Source organism: Nicotiana attenuata, chromosome 12, assembly GCF_001879085.1.
Source record: "Nicotiana attenuata strain UT chromosome 12, NIATTr2, whole genome shotgun sequence".
NCBI classification, from domain to species: Eukaryota; Viridiplantae; Streptophyta; class Magnoliopsida; order Solanales; family Solanaceae; genus Nicotiana; species Nicotiana attenuata.
The window spans coordinates 19426309-19436954 of NC_032000.1; the positions used below are offsets into that span (position 1 = coordinate 19426309).

General features: G+C 38.9%; 1 non-coding gene across 1 annotated transcript; it reads right to left on the reverse strand.

The window, feature by feature from the left end:
• On the reverse strand, positions 565-646 carry TRNAS-GCU. The gene has a single exon. It is a non-coding gene; the product is annotated as a tRNA-Ser (tRNA).

The following is a 10646-nucleotide window of genomic DNA, read 5'->3' on the forward strand; positions in this document are numbered from 1 at the left end:
TCGAAATTATTTATATCCGATAGCCACAAAAATATATAAAATTTATATATTTTTATATATACTATACAATATTATTTTTCTTATGGGTTTTGAATTTTAGAACGACAACTTCAAGCGCTAATAACTGAGTTCTAAATATAATATTTATACACATTAAATAAATTTATCAATACAAATATACTATTTAAACAAAAATTACTGCGTTCGGTCCAACTCAAAGCTCGTTTGTACCTCTGCCCCTATAGTGCAAATAAAGAAAAATTGCCAAATAATTACAGCCTGAGTGCTTGACTTGGACTCCACTTGTCCAGTTGTTCACACTTCTGTGGCACCCAAAAGAGAATAGTACTAACAAAAAAAGGAGCAAAATGTTGACGCAATCGCCTATAAGTTGGAAAGACACGACCGAGTCACCGCGTTTGGGTTTTTGGGTTTATTAGGGGAAGGTGTTGATTCACTTTGGCCCACTTTTTATTTTTTCTCTCTTACGTGGCAAAAGGTGAATGGCAGCTGAGTTTCCTGGGCCCATTGGTGTTAAAAGTGGGCAAAAAAAGCAAAAAAAATCGTCGCCTGAGAGATTCGAACTCTCGCGGGGAAACCCCATGTACTTAGCAGGCACACGCCTTAACCACTCGGCCAAAGCGACTTCTTGTCAATTACGTGTTAAAATAAATTATTTCTATTTTCTTCCTAGCTTGCTTATTTGAAAAGTAGTTTTTGATAAATGAGTTTCACAAAAGGCACTTTCAAAAAATAGCAGTAGTATTTAGCAAATCATTTTAGAAACGCCTTTTGTAGTATTGAGAAACAATTTGGGGTCGTTTGGTACACGGACTAAATTATTTCGGGATTAGGATTATACTCTTTACACTAATTTATCCCACATGGGATGTAGGATAGAATAATATATCAAGTTTGATGGGATAATGTGGGATAAGGTGGGATAAGATGTGATATGCAGGATTAAGTGTGGGACTAAGAGCCCGTTTGGACATAAGAAAATTTTTCCTTTTTTTTGGAAAAAAGTTTACTTTTTTTTCAAAATCAACGTTTGCTCATAAAATTTCGAATTTTCACTTGAAAATGCATTTTGGAATTTTTAGAAAATTTCAAAAACTCCAAAAAGTTGTTTTTCAAAATTTTTACTCAGATCACTCACAAAACTTCAAAAACAACCCAAAATTATATTCATGTCCAAACACAACTCTAGTTTTCAAATACCATTTTCACTTGAATTTTTTTTCCCACTTTTTTTGGAATTTTCCAATTCTTATGTCCAAACGCCCACTAAGTTTATACCATTTTTGGTTTACGATATAATTTTATCCCGAGATAAATTTATACCAATCAACCAAACATGATATAAATTTAATATCATACTTTATCCCATCTTATCCCGCGTACCAAACGACCCCTTTGCATTTGGTAAGTCTTTTCGAGAAGGGCATTTTGTCCTGCAAAACTTAACAACTTATGTTTCTATTTAGCCAGAAATAATGGTTGCGTATTCTTCTTCCAAACCTCAAACCCATGGAAAGTTCCTAGATTAGATACTCCACCAACTAGGGGAATAATACATGGGCCTTGTCTTGCTTTTGCCAATTGTTCTCAGCATTTGACAACATAATATCTCACCTCACCTCCAATTGTAGCTTAAAAGTATTAGAGAGAAATTTTAAAAAGGAAGAGAAAATGAGAAGGATATAGAATTTATACTATATGCTAACGACAGAATTTTTATAAACGTTTGTTGGCTGTTTGGCCGCTATTTGAAACACACCGATCTAACTAAGTTAAATTCACGCTACACGGATCATCGGTACACAAAGTATTCCGCATTTATACCACACTAATTTGACCAATTCAAATTTGTTGGGTTTGTTATTTAATAAATAATAACAAAAGAGGTGTGAATGGAAAATGGTGGGAAAAGAAATGGAGGGATGACCGCGACCCGGTCCGGTCTAGCCCGTTTTTCTTTCCCGGGTTAATTTAAATTCGTTTTAAATTTCCCGCAAAAATTTCCAACAGTCATGGTTGTTCTGAAACAGTGTCACACCGGTTCCAACAGCCATGACTATTCTGAAAAGTTGCAAACCTTTTCAGAGGGTCACACCTGTTGTGAGCACGTGATTTTTGCCCTAAGCAATAATTCCCAAAATTTCAAACAAAATAATTTCTTTAGTATTTTGTATTTTTTTGAATTTGGTGGCATTTTTTGGTAATTGTTGCATTTTATTCGTGCATTTTAATTCATATGAAAATACAAAAATATGCATTTTTGCATTTAGGATTTAATTTCACAATTTTAGTATTAATTAGGTATTAATTAGTTTTAGAACAAAATTTAAAGAAAATTGCAAAAAATAGTTTCTTTGCACTTTTAATTGTTAATTGTTGCACTTATCTTTAAATAAAGTTTTAAATAATTTTAGGAGTTAAATAGTTTAATTAGGTCTTTATTTTGTTTTAGAATTTTATAAAATCAGAAAAAATATAAAATACAAAAATGAAAGCAAAACAAAAATGAAAAAGGGAGACAATTAAAATAAAAGAAAGTGGGGCTTGATAAGAAGACCAAAATTGGGCCAAAATTGGCTTAGCCCAAATTAAAAACCCCCCCAGATCCGCCTGTTAGCCCAAAACCCACACCATTAAGCCGATCCAGGTCCGCCCCCCCCCCTAAACGACGTCGTTTAGTAACTTTCAATCAGGACGTCGAGGTTTTTTAATCTAACGGTCCTGAAGCCTAGGTTACTAAGTATATATATGTCCAAACCCCACCCCACCCCCTATCCGGTCATCTCTCTCACCCCCTGTATACACCACCACTCCGCCTCCGTTCTCCGCCGTCAGCCGCCGGCCGGAAATCGTCTCCGCCGGCGGCGATTGTCCAATCCACCTCAAATTTACACCGCTTACTCCCCCCCAAACCCCCATGTCTCAAATCTCCTCCCTTCTCCTTGAATCTTTGAATCTGTGGACGCCGCCTCCGCCGCCCACGGCGGTGAAGCTCCAAACCATTCCAAAAATACACCCCTTATTCCTCTCGTCTTCCTCTTTCCAACCCCCAAAACCGCTTCCCCCAAATCCTAGCCAAACTTCTCGAATCCTCAATCGAAAATCCGACCAAAACGGTAACTCATCCAAAGTCAGCCAAATTAGCACCAAATCATCCCCTCTCTTCCCTCATCCCAAATTTCCACTTGGTTTCCGTCGAATATCTCTGGAATTTGTCAAATCGTTAATCTAGGGTTTTTCGAAATCAAGTCTGTTTGGAGACTCAAATGCTCGATTGACTGTTAGCTAATGTTACATGTTTATTTCAGACGAAATAAACACGCGACATTAACTGAAAGCCAAATTCGAAGATAGTCAGTCGAATGCTCAAAATTAGTAAGTTTTTGTTCGATTCTGTTTTGATTCTGTTCAATATGTGTTTCATCTTGCTCTTGTAATTATTCTTAGCTTTAGTTAATTTTGTTTGATTGGTNCGTGGGGGGTTCAGACTCCGGAGGGGACTCCTACAGCCCAAGCGCAATATCATCGTAGCATTCACTGCGGCGTGCAGCCCGATCCACACTCAGTCCAGATATATATACATGCATGCAAGCCACTCGGGCACAGTCAGATTATTCATTTTAGTTTCAACTATTAGGAATTATAGAGCTAAGTGTTTAAACCTTTATTTATTTATTAAACATTTCGAGGCAGTGTCTAACTCAGGACTGATATCATAAAATATGCTAAACCTCATGGAAGCAGTGATAAGGATCCCTGAGGGATGCAAATGATAGGCACAAAGCCCCAAACATATTCATAAAATCCAAGTAGGATGATTACCAAACAATTTCTAGTCGAGAACACAGTACGAACATCAATCGGAACGGACTAGGTCACAATCCCCAGTCACAATCGACCCCACACTCGTCATAGAGTACGTGTCTCGCCTCAATATAGCGTCACAATGTGATATACCGGGGTTTCAAACCCTCAGGTCATCATCTACATCTATTACTCACCTCAAGCCGGCCACACGTCTAGCTCGCTATGCCTTTGCCTTTTGAATCAACCTCTTCGCACGCCGAATCTGACTAAAACCACAACGAATACATTAGAATAGGCTAAAGAAACATAACCCAATCGAAAAGACTCGAAAAACACCAAAATTCACTAAGTTGGCAAAACCCGAGCCCCGGGCCCACTTCTCGAAAAATTACAAAATTTACATCACTGGATTCCTCGTCTCTCTACGAGTCTACACATACCAATTTTACCAAAATCGGAGTTCAAATGCCCTTTCAAAATCCATTTTTACATCACAACTTTCAAGCCTTAGCTTGACCCGTTTTGATGAATTTCCACTGATTTCTATGATAAATTTACCATATACTCAAGTAATTAAGCCAAGGAACTTACCTCCAATCGATTCTCAGTCAAAACCCTCGAAATTTCTCGCCCAAAGCTCTCCAGTCGCTTAAAAATGGTGGAAACTACCTCTTGTTCGTGGATGAAATATAATATTTTAAACCCTTGTGTCAACAGTCGATTTCGCTTCTGCGGTCCCGTTTCCGCTTATGAGGGACCGCTTCTGCGGCCAACATCCCGCTTTTGCGGATTTTCATTAAAAAACCAACGTTCGCTTTTGCGTCTCAAAATCCGCTTATGCGGATCTCCCAGTACCGCTTCTGCGGTTGACAGTCCGCTCCTGCGGACTCGCTTTTGCGGACTATATTCCGCTTTTGCGGAATCTCCTCACCAGGCCACGAACCGCTTCTGCGCTCCTTCACCCTCTTCTGCGGAACCGCTTCTGCGGTCCATTTTTGCAGAAGCGGAAATACCAGATGACAACAACAACAGACCTGAAGCAAACTTCAAAACTCTCGTTTAAACACCCGAACTCACTCCGAGGCCCCCCGGGACCTCAACCAAAAACACCAATACATCCTAAAACCTCATTCAAACTAGTTCTCACCTTCAAAACACATCAAACAACTCTAAAACCATCAAATCACATCGAATTCAAGCCTAAGTTTCTTAAAAACTTCCGAATTACGCATTCGATCAAAAACCCGACCAAAACACCTCCGAATGACCTTAAATTTTGCACACATATCCAAAATCACCTAACGGAGCTACTGCAACTCTCGGAATTCCATTCCGACCATCGGATCAAAATATCACCTATCCACCGGAATGTCGTTTAGTAACTTTCAATTAGGACCGTCGAGGTTTTTTAATCTAACGGTCCTGCAGCCTAGGTTACTAAGTATATATATGTCCAAACCCCACCCCACCCCCTATCCGGTCATCTCTCTCACCCCCTGTATACACCACCACTCCGCCTCCGTTCTCCGCCGTCAGCCGCCCGCCGGAAATCATCTCCGCCGGCGGCGATACCGCTTACTCCCCGTAATCTCCTCTTTCCAAACCCCAAACCCCCGTGTCTCAAATCCCATCCCTTCTCCTCGAATCTTTGAATCTGTGGACGCCGCCTCCGCCGCCCACGGCGGCGAAGCTCCAAACCACTCCAAAAATACACCCCTTATTCCTCTCGTCTTCCTCTTTCCAACCCCCAAAACCGCTTCCCCCAAATCCTAGCCAAACTTCTCGAATCCTCAATCGAAAATCAGACCAAAACGGTAACTCATCCAAAGTCAGCCAAATTACCACCAAATCATCCCCTCTTTTCCCTCATCCCAAATTTCCACTTGGTTTCCGTCGAATATCTCTGGAATTTGTCAAATCGTTAATCTAGGGTTTTTCGAAATCAAGTCTGTTTGGAGACTCAAATGCTCGATTGACTGTTAGCTAATGTTACATGTTTATTTCAGACGAAATAAACACGCGACATTAACTGAAAGCCAAATTCGAAGATAGTCAGTCGAATGCTCAAAATTAGTAAGTTTTTGTTCGATTCTGTTTAATATGTGTTTCATCTTGCTCTTGTAATTATTCTTAGCTTTAGTTTAATTTTGTTTGATTGGTTTAATCCTGTCTTGTTAATTTTAGGTATTAGTTTAATTTTTCGTTTTGAATCCGTCTTGATAGATGTTTGGTTTCAGTTTATGGTTCATTGTTATAGTCCTTAATCCTTTATTATCCGTCTTAGTCGATTCTGTTTAGGCATTGTTGATTTTAATTTTTGTTTTAATGTTTGATTTGTTAATTCTAGTTAGTCTAGTTTAGTTTAGTCTAGTTTAATCAGTAATTATCATCGGTAATGCCTTAATTCAGTGTTTGGTATTAATTAGCTGTTAGGTTTAGTTTAGTTTGGTTTGGTTATAGCTGATTTGGGCTCATTAAGACTAACTATGGTCAAAGCCTTAAATAAGATAAAAGTTTGTTTAGGTTAGTAATTTTAAGAGGGTTTCAGGGGTAGTTTAGGCATTGAAAAGGGTAGTTTAATCAGATTTGGTAATTGTTGAAATGAAGTAAGGATAGAATAGGAATTGTAATGGGTATAGACCCTTCTAGAGTGGGCTTTAGTATAGATTTCAATAAAATAGGTGTAGTTACTTGTGTAACAAGTCAGAAAATAAAGGGTAAAAATAGAATTAAAATAGGGACTAATGGGTAAAGTGAAAATCTGAAATTGGACCCTAAGTTCACCTATAAATAGGCATTCATTTGCCTTGTAGAACAAGTTTTTCAGCTCTGAAAATTCCCCCCACTCATACAAGCATTCATCAGCTCAAATTTGAATTTTGAAATTCAAAAACTTCTCTTAGATCTTATCTTCTTAACCAAAAACCAAAAAAAACAGTAGCAAAGCTCCAAAAAACTCAAAAAAAAATTGTTCTATTGAGAGTTTGGTTTAATTTCAAGTTGAAGTATTTCATTTTGCATCATTTAGCTTAGCATTTGGTTGCTGGAATTTGCTGGAGATTCCTGGGTTGTTTTCAAGTTGGAACTGGTTTATTCGAGTCAATTTAGGTTTGATCAAGTCTAATCTGGTCATTTTATTGGTGTTGCTCCTCTATTATTCAATCCTGGGCTATATGATGTCGTTTTAAATCCGAAATTCATCCTCTACTATTGAATCCCACTGCTGATTGTTGTTCTACTGCTGACTCTCGCTCCTTTCACTTGTTCCATTTCCAGGTACACATTCGAAACACGATTTGGTATAGCTTTGAGTTGAAATGTTGAAATGAAAGGCTTGTTCATTTACTTCCTGAATATGTGTATCCAGACTATCACAATAGAACAGATATTAGATGATGAGTATTTGTTTAGGATTACTTTCAGCTTACATTGAACGACTAAACTGAAGATTGGATTGTATAATTTGAACTAATTTGGACTGTTAAATTTGTGGTTGTCCAGCCGTGGTCTTGGTATGGTTTGGTGATGATTTTAGTTTCACGTTTTGTTGATAAGTAGAAATCAGAATTGGTGTGAATTCACAATTGACTTCGAGTTCAACATATGATATCCACATTAATTTTGATTTCAAGCTGAAGAGACGTCTCAAACAACCTTGTATTGCAGTAGCTAATACCCGTGGATTCACATTCATGCCTATTTTTGTTAAAACTCAATTCACATTGCTCAGTTTGTTTTGCTTTTAGTCGTATCTGGAAGTTCAGTAGTAGGTAAATAGATTAACAACAAATCTGAATTTTGATCCAATCCAGTCGGTTTAGATGCACAATTGTTTTAAATTTTATTGAGATGAGCATAAAAAGTGTGCATGAATAAACGTGGAACGGCTCCAATATTTGCGAGCCTGAATGCTGAAGCTGGGCCTGAATAAGGTCTGTCCGCAGCCCAATTCGAGTTTTGACTATGTGTTGTTCTTGCTGGGCTAAGCTTGAGGCCCAAGGGAGTCACTGAAATTCTGAATAAAAATCAAATACTTAAGTATATTAGTTCTGGAACAATACAAACTAAGTAGGCCCTGTAGAGACAACTTGGGTAGAAAACTGTAATTTGCTTTAGGATTGGCTTTTAAATAATAAAAGAGGGTAGCCCCGCCAAATAAAACACATAAATGGCGGGGCCCTCGATAATTGTTTATGCTAAAATACTTAGACTTCGAGATGGCCCGTTTAGCGAATTTCACGGCCTTTTCCAAAGATAATAACGCGATAGTCTCTTTAGGCACGCAATTTAAATAATTTTACCTTCCTAAATACGGGTGCACATTTATGTGACCCAAATCCAAATCCCAACGGAGTTGAAATGTGTCAAAAGCCACAGTTGCATTTATGTGACGTGGTTCGAGACGTGTTTTCACGACGTTGCAATTCTCTTTAAAAATTAATAATAAAGCGGTTAAAATAAAAGGCATATAGGTTAGAATATGTTTTCAAATCAGATAAAAGCAAATACAACAGTTGAGCGACCGTGCTAGAACCACAGAATCCGGGAATGCCTAATACCTTCTCCCGGGTTAACAGAATTTCTTACTCGGAGTTCTGGTTCGCGGACTATTAACAGAGTCATAATTTCCTCGGATCGGGATTCAAACGGTGACTTGGGACACCATTAATCTCCCAAGTGGCGACTCTGAATATTAATAAAAAATCCCGTTCCGACTGTCCTTTAATTGGAAAAACTCCTTTGCACCCTCACAGGTGTAGAAAAAGGAGGTGTGACAGCTCTGGCGACTCTGCTGGGGAGATGAACCCAGAACTTTGGTTCAGGGTTCAGAATTCGAGCTTAGATATATTGTTGTATTTGGCTTTATCTGATTTTCCTACATGTTTCATGCTAAATGTGCAAAATGTTTTTTTTTTTACTGCTTTGATATTATCAGAACTGTATATAAACTGTGCCGAAACCCTTCTTTTCTCACCTCCGGGGATGTGCTTACTGGTTGAGACTCCCTATTCTGTTAGTGTCAATACCCTGAAATAAGAAAGAGGCCGGACAAGTTACTAAGCCGGATGGCCTTTTGGTTCCCGGTACGTAGCCCCCTCCTCGACTCGAGTTGTCCGCTCGGGTACACAGTCTAGAACACATACCCAGGTTTTGAACCTAGAAGAACTTGACTTCATGCCGGATCCCTATTAGGAACGCTTATCTGCATCATGTGCATTTTTGACTTAGGGGACTCAACACAGGGGTTGGGTCCGTCTAGGACAGGTGTACCCGGAATAATGGACCATCCTGATGCATCCTACTTGTGCATTTATCTGTTTTGGACTTGCATGTTGACCGGCTTTGAATATCTGGAAAATTGAAAAACAAAAAGCGGAAAAGAGGAAATAGTAGTGTGGAGAGTTAATTACCTATATTAGAAAACCAATGTCCAAGTATTGCCGAAATGCTGCCGAATTTCGAGAAAATGAAAAAAAGAAGAAAAGTTCTTTTTAAGTTTGCCAATGGAAAAGAAAAACAAAAAGAGTGTTATTTTCAAATTAGTTTATTTTATTTACCACTGAATAGAAAATATAGAAAAAAAATCTTGCTTTCAGAAATAGTGTATTTTCCAACAAAAAAAAAACAAAAAGAGTCTTGTTTTCAAAATAGTTAGATTTATTTGCCCGAACTACGCTGGTTTGATTCTCACCGGATGTGAGATATGTAGGCAACCCTCATCGGGTCCAACCTCCCCTTTTTCAAAAATAGCCAAAAAATGCCAAAATTTTTAACTTCATCATGAATAAGTCGGGTGCCGCCATTCTTGTTTAAAATAAGCCGAATGTCCCCAAAAGGGCGCCGGAAGGCTGTTTTTGCAAGAACAGCCACCCCGAGTCATTTTTAACGGTTAGCAGGCACAACCTTAAAATCTTCTTTATGAAGTGCTGAAAGGCCGTATCCGCAATACCGGCTGTTTGTTTAAATTGGAAATTTGAACAGAGATTGTGCCATTTTTCTCTTTTAGGTCAAAATAAGTGATTAAAATCACCTTAAATGTGCAGGATGAGCACGACTCAAAATGAATTATTTTCAATCATGCATAAAATCCCTTTGGAGTTACGTCTGTGGTGGAACGATTTAGGCAGAGAAGGACAAGATGCAGTCAAGAAACACTTGAAAGGGCTTACCGGTTTGCTCGATATCGTGCCTCGGGGAGATATTATTAGGGCACTGGTTACATGTTGGGACCCAGCACATAATGTGTTCCATTTTTCGGACTTTGAGCTTACCCCGACATTAGAGGAAATAGCTGGCTACATTGGAAAGGATGAGGTTCCGTTGAGGCACAAATACTTGGTTGCCCCCAGAGTTGTAGCCGTGCACAGATTTCTAGACTCTTTGAAGATAGTCAGAACCGTCCATAACACAGATCTGGCAAATGGCTTTTGTACTCTGAGCTTCATATATCATCGATATGGCCATATCGGGGGGTTCAACAACCCAGAAAGTAAGATATGTAGCAAAGGAAACCGCCAGAAGTGGGAGGAGCATCGAGTTTCGCCTTCATGGTAGCTTTCCTGGGGCTTTTAGTATTTCCAAGGAAAGATGGGAACATTGACATAAAAATAGCTGGGGTCGTCAGCACGTTAATTACTCAAGCCAAAAGTACACTTGCACCTATGATATTGGCCGACATCTTCCGTGCTCTTACAGCCTGCAAGGCCGGGGAAGCTTTCTTCGAGGGGTGCAGTCTATTGTTACAAATGTGGATGATCGAGCATCTGTGTCATCGTCCTCAGTTTTTGAGCTACGGGTCTCCAGAAAAAACATGTATA